We start from the raw sequence: 14,108 nt of genomic DNA on the forward strand, positions 1-14,108 counted from the left end.
CCCTTCTTTTGCCTTCCTGACTCACTTCCTCGTTTTGCGGCCATTTTGCAGCATGGTACAGCCTCTGGGGCCACATAGGCCCGGCTTGCTCTGCAGGAGCTGTCTAATGTCGGTGGGGAGTCAGGCCCCTGAGCCTCAGTTTCCCCATCTATCGGCTGGTGTGTTCCCCTGCCTTGGTGGTTGGAGGGTGACAGCCACACAGTTTTGGCACAGTGCCCAGCACACGGCTGTGGGAGCTTTTGGTAATTGGTGACATTTCGCCGACTCACATTCAAAGGTCAAGACTCCTTTGGCATCCAGAGGTCAATGCTCACGATGACCTTGACACCCATCCAAGGCGATCACAGGGTCACAGATGAGCCCAGGATGGGGACCAGGTGGGGCAGGTAAAACATGTGGTCCCCATCCAATATCACTGGCCAAGGGCATGTTCTGCTCTGGGAGGCCCCTGAGGACCAGCTTCCAGAGGGAGCTGGTCATTCCCGTAGCTGGAGGCCATTTCCGTAGCTCCCAGATAATTGCACATTCACTCAGTTGTTGAGAAAAGATCCTTCGTCCTGAACTCTCGGCCCTTTTTTTTGAAGAGCAGTTTCCCAATGAGATAGCTGCCTTGGGGTTAAGTGGACTTACCAGGCATTTCTAGCACGTGGCCTGGGGTGTCATGTGCAAGGAGCCTGCCCACTCCAACCTTGATTCCAGACCTGTGGTCAGATGCTGTCTCGGCTGCTGTGGGTCCTGTGACTGACCACACCATGCCAGTCCCTTGCTCACAAACCTTCACTGGCTCCCTATTGCCCACAGAGTCAACTTGGTGTGCCCCTTTGAGTCCCCTTCTGTTCAGGCCACCCTACCCAGGCCTGCCCGTCCAACACTGCTTCCTTCCGTCTCCAGCGCACGAATCTCCAGCCCTCTCTGCAGCCTGAACTTGGCCGTGCAGTTGCTATCTCCCATGCCCCTGCTCCATCCTCTTGTTAGACTCTTGCCCACTTCTCATCCAGGCCCTGCTCATCCTTCATGCCTTAGGCAGGCGCCCTCCTCTGCGAACCTCTCCCTGACTCCCCAATCAGCACCATTGCTCCATTCTCTAAACCCCAAGAGCTTCTCGTGTCCCTGTAAGCACACGTTGCAGCCCCTGTGGAGCCCATGACACTGTAGCCTGCTGACCTGCACCTGCTCAGCCCTGGGCTCACCTGGATGTTGAGGTCAAGTAGTCTGAGATTTGAATCCTTGTCAAATCTCCAGGACATTGGGTTGGCCAAGAAACTCTCCCAGTCTGTGTCCGCATCTGTAAATGAAAATGAATAAGACCGGCCTCTCAAGTATACAAAAAAATTTATTATTAACTCGGCAAGTGCCATTGATTGAATCAAGTGGTTTCTCATGAGGGGAATTTAGTGCTCCCAGGAATTCCAGATGCCATATGATGCATCCTTGGGGTGGGAACCTGGCACCCAAGGTTTTTGAATGTGCCCAGAACCTCGCTTAGCTTGATTTCCTCAGGTACTGCTGAAGGCCAGCTGGCTTGGCGTGGTGATGGTCCCTGGGGGCCACACCTCCCACCCCTAGGCCTGCTCTTTGCCCTCTTCGCTGGACTGTGGTCAGGGTTTCTTTGGGAGGCCAGGTTTACTTTCTGGTGGTTCCTTTATTTGATTTGGAAATTTCCCACTGTTAATGCAATGCTCGTAAAGTCAGTTTGGACATTGGAATGGGGTCAGGCTCTGAGAAACTCTGGCAAGAGCAGCTGGGTCAGTGGCAGCCCTAAGTCCAGTCATCCCAGGTTCCAAGCCCATTTCTGCCCCTCAAGCAATAACGTGAGATTATGCTGAGACTTTAATGTGCAGTTATTTCACCTTGCTGAGCCTCATTTGCCTTGTTTCTGCAATGGGGACGATGATAACAACCTTTCAAGTGGCCTTAAGTATCAAGTGAGGTCGTAAATACCTGAAGGAGAAGCATGAGGGCTGGAAACTCACACCGACCTCGTGAATGGGAAATGTCATTCTCCATTATTGGAGAAGTCCCTAGCAGTTCCTTGGCTCCCTGTGCATCCTCCCACCAGTGATAAGCTGCAGGGGTTTCACTCCCTTAGTATTTCATTTATGAATGTAGGTCACAAATCATAGCCCAATAGAAGTCACAGATCTTTACATATCATATGGCATTTTGGCCAACACCTTAAAATCAGGTTAGTGTTGCTGACTACTTTATAATTATAGCAGAGACTATAGCTACTATACTTACTTTCTAATATATTGCTCTTCAATATAAATAACAATTACTCCATTACACCCAAGAACTTCCTTCTTGCCTGAGCTATGTGACAAAGGATAGTCTGGATGAGGTAGTGAGCCACACATCACTGAGGTATGCAAGAGTTAGGAAGCATTTTGATGCCTGTATTTTTAAGGAAATTCAAGCAAAGATGGGTAAAGTAGATCCACTGGAGTAGCTTACTTGGTTTTAGGATTGTTTCTTTTTTAAAAAATGGCTGTATTGAGATATAATTCACAGAACATAAAATATACCCATGTAAAGTGTGCAAGGTGATGTCTTAAATATATTCAGAGTCCTATAACCATCACCATAATCATTCTGGAACAATTTTATTACTCCCAAAAGAAATGTTGCACAAAGCTTGAGGTCCCATCCCCTTAGCCATAGGCAACCACTCACCTACTCTCTGTCGCTAGAGTTGCCTGTTCTACACATTTCATATGAATGGCATCACATAATATGTGTCCTTTGTGATTGCCTACTTTCATTTAGTATCATGTTTTCAAGATTCATCTGTGTCATATCAGGCATCACAAGTTCATTTTTTTCATTGTTGAATATAGTTGTGCATCTCTTTAAGAACGGGGTTAGGTTCCAAGAGACATGCTGTTAAGCAACTGCATCACTGTGCAAACATCACAGAGTAATTACACAGACCTAGGTGCTAGTGCCTAGACAGTTAGGCCGTCCATGGGTGGCCTATTGGGACCACCACCACCTATGTGGCCCATGGTTGACAGAAATGTTGCCAAGTGACACATGACTGTAATATTTTATGGTAAGGATACAACACATTTTACTTACCCATTCACAGTTGATGTACATTTGGGTTGTTTCCACTTTTCCCATGATCATGAACATTTTTGTGCAGATTTTGTGTAGACATGTGCATGTTTCTCTTGGGGCTATATCTAGGAGCGGAATTGCTGGGTCACATGTTTGAGGGATTGTGTTGTTTTCCAAGGGATTGTATTATTTTTCCAAAGTGGTGGCACCATTTTAGTTCCCACCAATAGCATCTTCACCAATACTTAGTTATTGCCTCTTTGAGTATAATCATCCTAGTGGGGTAAAGTGGCTTCTCATTTTGGGTTTAGTTTATTTTTCCCTAATGGCTAACAATGTGGAGCATCTTTCAACATGCTTATTTGTACATCTTTGAAGAAATGTCTATTTAGATCGCTTGCCCATTGTAATTGAGCTATTTGTTACTGTCTCTTATCTGATAAATGAACTGCAAAGATTTTTCTCCCCTGTTGTGGGGTATCCTTTCACTTTCACTTTGCCTTTGAAACAGAAAAGTTATAATTTTACACTTGATCTTAGCCAAAAGGCGGGGAGGTGACAACAGTTTTTAATTTTGATGAAGTCTGGACTATTTATTTTTCCTTTTGCTTCCTGTACACACGTAAGAAATCATTGCTTGATCCAAGGTCAAGAAGGTGCTTTCTCTGAATTTTCTAGTTTGGGTTCTTACAGTTGGGCCTTTGATCTAATATTCGCATGTGCTGTGAGGTAGGGTCCCACTTCATCCTTTGGCATGTGGACATGCAGCATCATTTTTTGAAAAGCCTGTTCCTTTCCCATTGGATGGTCTTGGCACCACTCTTGAGCATTAATTGTTTGTAAATATGACAGCTGATTGTTTTTTATCTGCGGGTCACTTGGAGGAAATACATTATTTCCTCTCAGGGCACGGAATGTTTTTCTAGCTTGTCTAGTCCTGGCAGTAGCTCAGCCCTCAAGTGTAGCAAGGTCTCCATGCATCTCTTTGCTGAGCCTCAGTCTCCTCATCTGTATAATGGCACAACCAGAAAAGAGGATTGCTGTGAAGTGGTCCAGTTGTGTCATGCTGAGACTTGGGGACATCCTGAGAGCCTTTCAGTTTGGCTTCAGGGATCTCATCATCCATGAGGCCTGGTCCTACAGCCTGAGATCTGGAGCCTGTTTCAATCTGGGGGTAGCTGCAGCCACTCCCTCTCCTGGCCTGCTCGCATGGGAGCCAGTTCTGCCTTTCCAAGAATGCTTGTGTTAGCTCTGCTAGTTAACAACACTGCTGTCCCACTCCATGCCAACTGTGCTTCTGGCCTGGATATACACACAGATGAGACCCGACCCCCACCCTTGAGGCCCACCGGCTTATGGGCAAACAGACACACTACAAGCAACCACGGAGCCGTGGGGTGGGCTGGTTGGTGCTGCATGCTGGGTACCACGGGCTGTAGGTTCAAGGGGGCGGGTAGCAAGCACAGCTGTACTGATAGGGCCCCACGTGGCCAAGTGGGAGCGCTACCCAGGCAGGGTCTGAACTATGGAGGACAGCGCCTTAGGGAGCTCCCAGCAGCTCTTTTGCCTGCTATCCGCTGGCAGCTGTCACTCACCCTTGGCCTGCCCACCTCCTCTTACATGCCAATGGGGCCGGTGCTGGTGACTTGTTTCTGTGTAAGGTGCAGGCTTGAGGGGAAGCCTCTGGAGCTTCCATGGGACTCTGTGTGCTTTGGGGAAAGCCATTTAACACCTTTGGGGCTGAAGAGCACTGGCCTCAGGGGATGTTTGTCTTTTAAGCACTGTGAGGTGGGAAGTGTCAATTTGGAACAGTGTGGCATTTGCTCTGGCAGGCTGTGTCCTCCCACAACTGGTTATTGTAGCCCCTGGCCATCCCTTGTTGTATAATGGGAGCAAAGTGCAACTGCGCTGTTAGCTTCCAGAACAGAGATGATTACTGTGGTCTTTCAGGTCTGCACAGAGCAGCGTGGATTTCCTCATGAGCAGCGCCCCTCTGCAGGCAGGAGGGGCCTGGGCGCCAAGTGAGAGGCCTGGATGGCTCACCTCGGGGGCCTCACGAGGCTTATAGGCCTCCGTGCTTCCTGAGCCCGTTTCCTCCCTGTGCGATGAAATGCATGATTTTACCTTCCTCCTCGGGCTGTTGGGAGAACAGGGGAAAAACCGTGTAAGGGGCTTAGGGAACATGCAGTAAGTGGGGACATGCACAGGCCCCCCCAGGGGCCCCGGGAGGCAATGGGCCCTTTCTCCAGGAGGAGAGGAGGCTGGCAAGGGGGCCCCTGAGTGGCCCCGGGCTGACTCTTGAAAGGAGACTAGGGAGGAGTCTGCTGCATGAAGTGTGGAGGAGAGGCCGGGAGGACGCACCGGGCAGCACTCAGCTGGGACTCAGATGCAGAGCTTCTGGAAGCATCAGTGGTGGGATGCACTGGCGTGGGGCCAGGGCTGCTGGACTGCGGGGTCAGGAGAGTGTTGCAGCCCGGAGAGTCCAGGAAGAGCCCTGGCTTCATCCTCCAGGCCAGGGCACCTCATGCTGGGGTCTGAGCATGATTTCTCTGGAGACACCAGTTTTATGAGAAACTTTGAAAGTTAATAAAAACAAACACAAACTTGAAACCCTATATGCGGAGGCATTGCTTTTCAGCTGAAAACGTTTCTCCGGTCGAGAGCTCTCGTTCTAAAGTCCACACTGATGAGTGGGGCTGCGAGAGCATTGGTGGGGCAACCATAGTTTTCTTTTCAACATGTCTGGCCAGTCATTATTCCAGTTCAAAGCCAAAGATGGGTGGTTGGGTGTGGCTGGTCTTTGTGGTTGAACCTGTTCCCTTGGGTGGAGGGCAGACAGCCTGGGGTGGAGTGGGGGGTGTCCTGGCCCCCTGGGAGATGCTGAGGAGGATTGCATGGGCCCTGAGGGTCGGGGACGATGCAGGAATGCCCACCCTTCCAGGTTCCTGCCTGAGGAGAAGGTGAGGCATTGGGGGCCGGGCCTGTGCCCCTGACACTCAGGACCTGCAAAGCCTTGGGGGAAGGGGATCAAGGACGAGGCGTGGGGCATCTGTCACCGCCTTGCTGTCACGCACGCTGGAATGGGTCCCTGAGGAAGGAAGGTGAGGGCAGATACAGGGGCCAGGGGCCCCACATCCCGGCAGCTCTACCCCATCAGGCCAGATCTTTGCAGGGCCCGGCTTTGGGAGCTGGAGCATTCTGGAGGGCCTCCTGGACAGGTCGCAGCGAGCACTGTCCCGGCCAGGGCATCATGGATTTCATCTGCAGGGTATGTGGCATCGGCCCAGGCTGCAGAGAATGACCAGAGAGCCGCCGGCCCTGGTGATTGGCTGGCTCAGCATCACGCCTGGGGGTGGCAGCACCCGGTGTCCCAGCCAGGCCAGAGGGTGCCCCGCCACCCTTCCTGGTGCCCTCTCACCCATAGCTGTGGGCTGTCGTGCCACCCTGACCTCTGACCAGCTCCCCTGCACGGCAAGCACTGGGCTAGGACTCCATGGCCAGGGCACCCCAAGGGTCCCCCTGTAGGGCCCTACCTAGGAGCCCGGCCTGTGCAGTCCCTCATTGGCTGCCTTCCAGCAGCCTGAGCCAATCACATTTGGCCTTTGGAAATGGCCCTACCTGCTGGAGTCACCTGCCTGCCCCCCTCTCTGCCCCCCAGGGCCGCAGCCTCCTCCCTGAGTCTGGCCTTCTGCCCACTTTCCTACCGCTCGGCCCCCATTCTTGCTCAGTTGCTCTGTGAATCCTCTCCCCTCCCCGACATTTAGATCTGGCTGTGCGTGGGCAAGTCAGTGCTTCCCTGCCCCAGACTGTGCCTGGTGATGGAGAGCTTGGTTCAGTTAATTCAGGAGTGATGCAAATGCTGTAGTATAGTCACTTTTGGGTCGGAGGTGGGCCAGGGCAGGCTGTTCTCATTGCCAGAGGCCATTTATCAGCCTTGGCAGAATGGATTGAAATTGCTCTCGGAACACTTACCTTGAAAGCTGGCCTGTCTCCTCTGTGGCTGGAACTGTAAAGGGGCCCCCACCATCCGCACCACAAAGAGGGGTTTCATGTGGAGCCGTTTATAAGCTGGCTGTGGAGCCTGCTGTCCCTTACCCTCGCCAAGCCCGTGGTGACCTCGACACGGGACGAAGCCCAGTGACTGTCCCCACAGCCCTGCCTGGGAGGGTGTCGTGAGATCAGACAAGACTGTGGGTGCCTGGCCCGGTTCAGTGCTGCCGAGAGGCTCGTCTCTGCGCCTGCATGCCTGCCTCCCAGAACCGCCCTCTGCGGCTCTCAGAGGAGAGGGCCGCCGGCCTACCCTCCTGCTGCTCAGGACCACGGCTGCTGCACAGAGAGCATTCCCAGAATCCACTTGGAACAAGCTCTGGGATTGAAACCAGCTGCTGCTCTGTTCCTGAAATTCCATCTGCATGCATAAGAGCAGCGGGAAGGCGCAGGGTGGAAACTGTGTGTGGCGGGGTGGGCATGAGTCACAAGGAGCTGAGGAGTCACGGGAGGGGTGGCCACCCCGTGCTGGCTTCTGGGTCAGAGTGTTGGGGCCACCCCAGCCAAGGTGGGGGGCCAGCACACCAGGCTGCACCTACCTGAGGGGCCTGCCCCCAGAGCTGGGCTTTCCTCGAGTCTGGATCCTGAATCCTTCCGGTGCTGGTGCCAGTGGGCATCTGGGTCGGCCCTGGCCGCTGTGCTAGTACCACGTGCCTGAGGCTGCCTGTGACCTGTTGGTTGTCTTCAACTCTGGGCTCTTGCGCTCCGGCCTGGATGTGTGCCCTGAACTCATCTTCCCCAAACAGGATGCTCATTGACAGGAGCCCACAGAGAGCAGACTGCTGCCCCAGGCTCCCCGTTCTGGGTGGGCAGCTCTTGGCGAGGCTCTGGGGGGCACAGGCAGGAGCCTGGAGTGAGGTGGCACCGTGGTGTTTGAGAGCAAAGACTTTGGACTCAGGCCATCCTGAGTGTAAATGTCTCACCAGCTCTTTGTAGGACAAGTGGTGAACAGTTGCCAGCCGAGTCAGACCCTTGCAGAAGGCCAGCCACTTGCTGGCCTGGAGCCTCCATCCTTTGGCAGATGCTTCGCTTTGCTGAGTCTCAGTTTCCATCTTTGTAAAATAGCGTTGGGAACACCGGCCACGTCAGGGCCACTCTGTGAGGCTGACTTTGTCCCTCTCTGCTGCGGGAGGCGGGGGTGTGGGGGGCTGGGTGTCATGCATCAGGGTGCTCCTTCACGGGTTCACGGGATTGGGTAGATCCTAAGCAGAATTCTAGCAGCATCTGCATCACTGGATGGCGAGCGGTTCTGCAGTATTGGCACCCCCAGCGGATCCCCCGCATTGCTGCCGTGGTGTGGCAGGCAGGGCAGTTCCAACTGGTGCTTATGGCCCTTATGACCCTCTCAATGGTACAGAGAGCTAAGTTGGGGCTCCTGTGCAGCCCCTTCATCTTTGCCTGGCCCAGGAAGGGAGGGCTAGGGAAATAAATGTCTACACCAGCCAACCCCCTTGCACACCTGAGCCCCGCACACCTGTGGATTCGGGAAGCTAACTCGCAGGTAGTTGTCATCGGGCAGTTTTTATGTCGGACATTGTCCTTTCTCTTGCAAGTTGGTTCCCGAAGACCAAATTGCAGCTGGAGGTTTGATCAGGGGATCCGGAGTCAGGACAAAATGAGCTGTGTCCAGATGGACAGCGTGCTCTGTTCTGCCCGGGGACCTGACGGTCATTCCTCTGCCCTGGGTCACTGGAGGGCCAGCCCCTCCACGCTGCCTCTCTTGGGCTCCGTGGTGCTCCCTGGGGATTTTCCAATAGCAGCTTCTCTCCTCTAAGTGGTTGTGTCTGATCTGGGGTTCTGGCGCCTGCTGCTCAGCAGTTCCCATCCGGGTCTGCTAACCTCAGCTCCTCGTTGGTCCCTCGTGGTGCAAGCGCCGGCTGACCTCTGGGCTCCCTTGGTTTCCTGGCCGTGTGTCAGCGCCCCGCCCTGCCCCTCTCCTACAGCCAGGCCCCTCTGGCTCACAGCTGGACTCAATGGATTCCCTCTGCCCTTCCAACTCGGTTGGCCCCGACGAGGGCAGGCCGCGTGCTCAGATGGTGGGCAGTTGGACTGGCCTGGGGGCCGTCTGGCCAGACAAGCACAGGTTTGGAATCCGACAAGGCAGGTGCGAGTCTTGGTGCAGCCTGCTGCTCCCTGCCCCGGGCCAATTTCTCCAGTCTCCTCGGCGCTCTTGTCTGTGACTGGGGAAGGCATCGGCCGCCCTGCCCTTTGCTCCTGCCCACGATGCCTGGGCCTGGATGGGCGACTTCAGGGGTGCTGAGCACACCCTGTATTCTTCCCCCTTCCCCCATTTCCTTCTAATTTGTCTCACAGTTTCCAGCACTTTCCACTTACCACACTTGTTCAGGACATCCCCCCATTGCCCTGAGCTTTCCCTGTGGCCCTCATGAAGCTTTCCCCATTTTGAGGATTTGGCTCAGGCCTGGAGCTCAGATTTCGGAAGTTTCTCGCCCTCCCCAAAGCACACCCTCATGGTTCATTCATGGGGAGCCGTCCCCGCGGCCTCGCTGGCCTCCTGGACATGTCCAGCCCTGCAGGCTGGCGGCTTTGACTCGGGCTCCACTGAGCACGCGCTGTCTCAGTTCTGTCCCTCATCAGCAGCCTCCTCCTCCCAGATCCAGCTTGTCGGTTGTTAAGGAAAAAAAAAATCATTTCTCTTCCGGCTGCTGTTTGTGATAACCACGTGGGATGCTGAAAACCAGGGTGGTTTCCTTTCTAACTGCCTCCTCTGCCTCTAGCGCCAGCCTGAGCTAGAAGGCCGCATCCTGCAGCCCAGCCTTCTGGCTGATTCCTCCGGGACAGCCTGAGACCCTAGACTCCCAAGCTCCCGCCACCTGCAGCCACATCCCTCGCTGTGTCCCAAGTAAGGGGCTTGGAAAAGGAAAACAACTTTTTTTTTTTTACACCCTTGAGGACATTCTTTCCCCCCAAAAATGGTTGGAACATACACAGTTCCATTTTTAAATTCTATGGCATTCCACCAATCCAAGAAGGAAAAACACTTGCAAAGCTGAGGAGTCTCCACATCCTCCCAGGAGGTCTGTATGCTGAGCTTGCCCCACAGCCTTACCTGTCACGCTGGGCCTTCTACAGCTGCCTTCATCTACACTGACTCCCACCCCAGCCACCCCGACCAAGTCAGGGTGACCTGCCTGAAGCCCAGGAATAGCTCCCACCCACCCTGCTGTCCTCTTATTGCCCCCAGGCTGTCCTCTGATTGCCTGAGCTCGTAGGGCTCTGATCTGGCCTGGTACTCACCCCAGGGGGTATCTCAGCTTCTTCTGTTGCCAACCCACCCTCTAATGCGCCACCCTCACAGCCCCCAGTGTGCTACGGGCCTCCCCCTGTGAGCACTCAGCTTGCAATGCCTCTCACCCAGCCTGTGCGCCCGGGAGAGGTGGGACCCCATATTCTGTAGCCCCATGGCTGTTGTGTCCCACTGCTCTCAAAGCTTGCAGTGATCCCGGCCCCCTCACTGGACATGGAGCCCAACAGCTGGCACAGCCGCTGTCGAGAGGCATACATGCGCTGTCTGTTCTTTCCCCACAACTGGCCTGGGGGCAGCCCTGCCACCTGGTGAAGCCTCCTAAGGAAAGAAAACCCTCCACCTGACACCTGGGGTGAAAGGGAACTGCAGTAAGTTGGGGTGTGTGCCAGCTTGGAGGAGGGTTTCTTCAGTAATCACATCTAGGTGTTAAGCCCATGCTGTGAATGTTTGTGTCTCCACACTGCCAACTTCACACGCTGAAATCCTAGCCTTGATGTGATGGCATGAGAGGTGCTGCCTTGGGAGGAGATTAGGGTGTGAGTGGAGCCCTCATGGGTGGGACCAGTGCTCTTATAAAAGAGAATCCTCAGAGTCCTCCACCCTCCTGCCCTGTGAGGATGGCATGAGAGAGTCCGCCCTGCCCTTGCTCATACCTGGATCTCGGACTCCTGGCCGCCATGGCTGGGAGATGTGCGTTTCTGCTGTGGACAAGCCACCTGCTCTGTGGTATCTTATTGCAGTGCAGCCTCACCTGTCACCCTCCAGGTGGGGAGCTCAGGACCAGAGAGGTTAAGTGACTGGCCAGCTGTCACACAGCTGCACCCCCAGGCCAGCCCTAGGCCCTTCTGGCTCAGCACCTGCCCAGTCCCAGGACACTGTGGGTAGCTCAGCCAATGGTCAGCCATGGTGGCCACATGGCCTGCACTGTCCTGGACCCTGTGTAGCGGGTTGGCCCACAGGGCCGAGGCCACTCTGCTAGTGGTCCGTCTGGGTACAGCAGCGGGCCCAGAATAGTTCTCGCATTTTTGAAAGGGTAATAAAAACAAAGACGATGCCACAGAGACTGTGTGTAACCTGCAAAGCCTAAATATATTTCCTATCTGACCCTTTACCAAAATAACATGGCCCTGCTGATGTAAGAGTTTCCCCGGCTCTTTCCCTCAGGGTGCTCACCTGGGCCTGCCTTCAAGGGGCCTCGGTGCTAGCAGGGGTCTCTGAGCTGGTTGAGGAGGGGCTCTGTGGACGGAGTGGGGGGGCCAGAGCCCAGACCAGGCTGACAGTCTGAGGGCAGAGGCTGGCCCCTGGCCCAGTCTAGGCCTGGCTCACAGAGATCTCAGCGGTGCGCTGTCTCCACCCACCATCTTGGAGGCCCCCCAAGAGAACCTCTTCCACACGCACAGTGTGGAAACTGAGGCCCAGAGAGACAAAAGCACTTGCTCAGGATAAAGGTTCAGACTCCAAGTCTGGGGCTCGTTCTCCCTTTTCCACCTGAGCAGTACGTGGTTACTTAGGAAGCTCCCTAGCTCCTGCCCAGCGGTCATTTCCGTGGGGGGTGGACTCCAACCCTGGATATCAGTGAGCACTTACGACTTGGCCAGGCACACCGGGGTGCGGAGGAGGCCAGTTGCCCCTGCTCCCAGGCCTTGGGGGCGCTGTGTGTGCCCTTTGCCCTAGGTGCCCTGGACTTCCATCAGGTGGCCTCACTCTGGGGAGGGGACACCATCTGAGCAGGGAAGCAGAGGGACGTGGCTGCCCGGAGGAGGCCGCGACACGGTGAGGAGGCTGCTTGAGCTGCTTCTTTGCCTCTTAAACTCTGAAGCAGGGGTAGCGTAACAGGCTCGCCGTCCCGTGGAGTGAGGAGATGTAGAGGGGCTTCCCACCGGGGGCTCGGGGACTCACGGGCACTCCGGCTGGAATTCAGGAGCCACGGACCTGGGTGGGGAGCTACATCCTGACCTGACTGAGCTGCGTCTAGCAGTGGTTCCTTTTGCCCCCCGAGGCAGACCCGAAGCAGGGCTCCCTGGGCTGGGTGGGGCCGGCAGCCCTGTCACTTCACCCCGGGGTCGCCGGGCAGCTGCGGAGGTCTCGAAGTGTCACCTACTCCTGTCGCTGCTTCGGAGGACGTGGTGCTCGGTCCCCTCCTTAGAGCCTGGGCGAAACGCGTGTGCGCACGGCTCGTGAGTGTGATTGTCAGGATTTTGATGATCGTGTTTTAACATGATGGGTGTCTGTAATTCTTTGTCTCTTGTTCTCAGCACTTCATGCTTTTATTGCGAGGACTCACAGGTCAGGGGCCTCAGTGCCCCCACAGCCCGTCTCTGGGTTAACTGGGCAGTGTCTCTGCAGAGCAAGGGACGGGCCTGCTCATTCCATGCTGCGTTCCTCATGTCCACCAGGCTAGCAGGGAGCATGTGCTGAATTCCTATGTGTTTCACTGGATTGAAAAAATAGTTTGCAGAATAGGCCGAGAGATCCTGTGGCCAGAACTCTGCCTCACGAAGCCCACGATTAGTTAGGGCTCCCAGCCCAGGCTGATGGGGCCGGAGCCCCGGGCCCTGCCCAGCCCGCCCCCCACCTTGTGTTCCACTCTGTGTGCCTGGGGTTCTCCAGACCACCAGGCCTCGGGTGCCCTGGACCATCCCATGGAAGGCATGTCCAAAATCTCACTGCCTGCTTCCAGGCTGCTGTGTCATCTGAAACTCTGGGAGACTCGTTTCTGCCCCTCCCGTTCTTCCCTTTATAAAAATAAAAGCTGAGCTTTTGGAAGCCAATCAAGTCACACACTACACACTGGACGAGAGATTAAAGTCACAATGAACCAATTTAAACGCCTGCGCATTCTCCTGCGCTTTTCAAACTAAGCATTCAAAGACAGGGCGTGGCTGCGGGGAACATATTAAGTTGTTAGAGAAAAATCAAAACAGCTCTGAAGAAAAACAACATGTTGGGAGACTGAGCTTTGAACCTGGGGCGCAGGCCCCAGGGGAGAGCACAGGCCGGGCGCAGGCCCAAGGCAGAGCCCACGCAGGGTCTCCCCTCCCGGCCCCGGGACAGCAGCCCGCGTGTCTAATGCTGATGCCCGTCTCCTCCAGGGAGCCCGCCCAGTGCGGTGCCCAGGGAGGGTGCCTGCATCTGCATCCCACGCCGCTGAAAGACAACTGATGATTGAGAAGGGCCAGTAAACAATTCAGCCAATGTTAAGAAGCTGTTTTATTTGAAAGCAACGCCTGCCTTGGTTCACAAAGCATCTCAGAGGAAAAAACCTTCCAACCTCAGTACCACCAACCACAGACAATTGTCCTTGGCCAAGGGGCCTCCCAGTCGCAATGCCAGGAGGAGAGGCGTGAGGGCCCCTGGGAAGACCATGCCCTAAGGGTGGGGAGCAACTTAAAGGCTTCTGCCCACACCCCTTGCTCTGACTCAGTCACGTGGGTGGCCTGCCTACGGCGGGGCTTCCTGGCCTTGCCCCAGGAGCACTCTTTGTTTTGGCTTGCGTGATCTCTTGCAGAGTATGACTCCGTGATTTAGTCATTATGTAATTTGTCTCAATTTTTAGTATTATCATTCCGGCCTGGGACTGTCCATGCAGTCACAGAAGCATGCTTTTTGCTGGCTACGTCATATTCTAAGGTGCACGTGCACCCTAGTCCTTAACTAGTCCCCTCTGAGTGGGCACTTAGGTGGTTTCCACTTCAGTTTGGTTGCCTTTTTAACTGATGCTGTGGTCGGTTTG

The 14,108-nt window shown here is 54.9% G+C and overlaps 1 protein-coding gene across 4 annotated transcripts in view; it reads left to right on the plus strand.

Annotated features, from left to right (window-relative positions):
* The window catches only part of SYNE3 (spectrin repeat containing nuclear envelope family member 3), a 78,106-nt gene that overhangs the window by 25,675 nt on the left and 38,323 nt on the right, over positions 1–14,108 (plus strand). The gene's annotated exons all lie outside the window — the stretch shown is intronic.

The sequence above is a fragment of the Talpa occidentalis genome, unplaced genomic scaffold (assembly GCF_014898055.3).
Source record: "Talpa occidentalis isolate TD23 unplaced genomic scaffold, MPIMG_talOcc4v2.1 talOcc4.11, whole genome shotgun sequence".
NCBI lineage: Eukaryota > Metazoa > Chordata > Mammalia > Eulipotyphla > Talpidae > Talpa > Talpa occidentalis.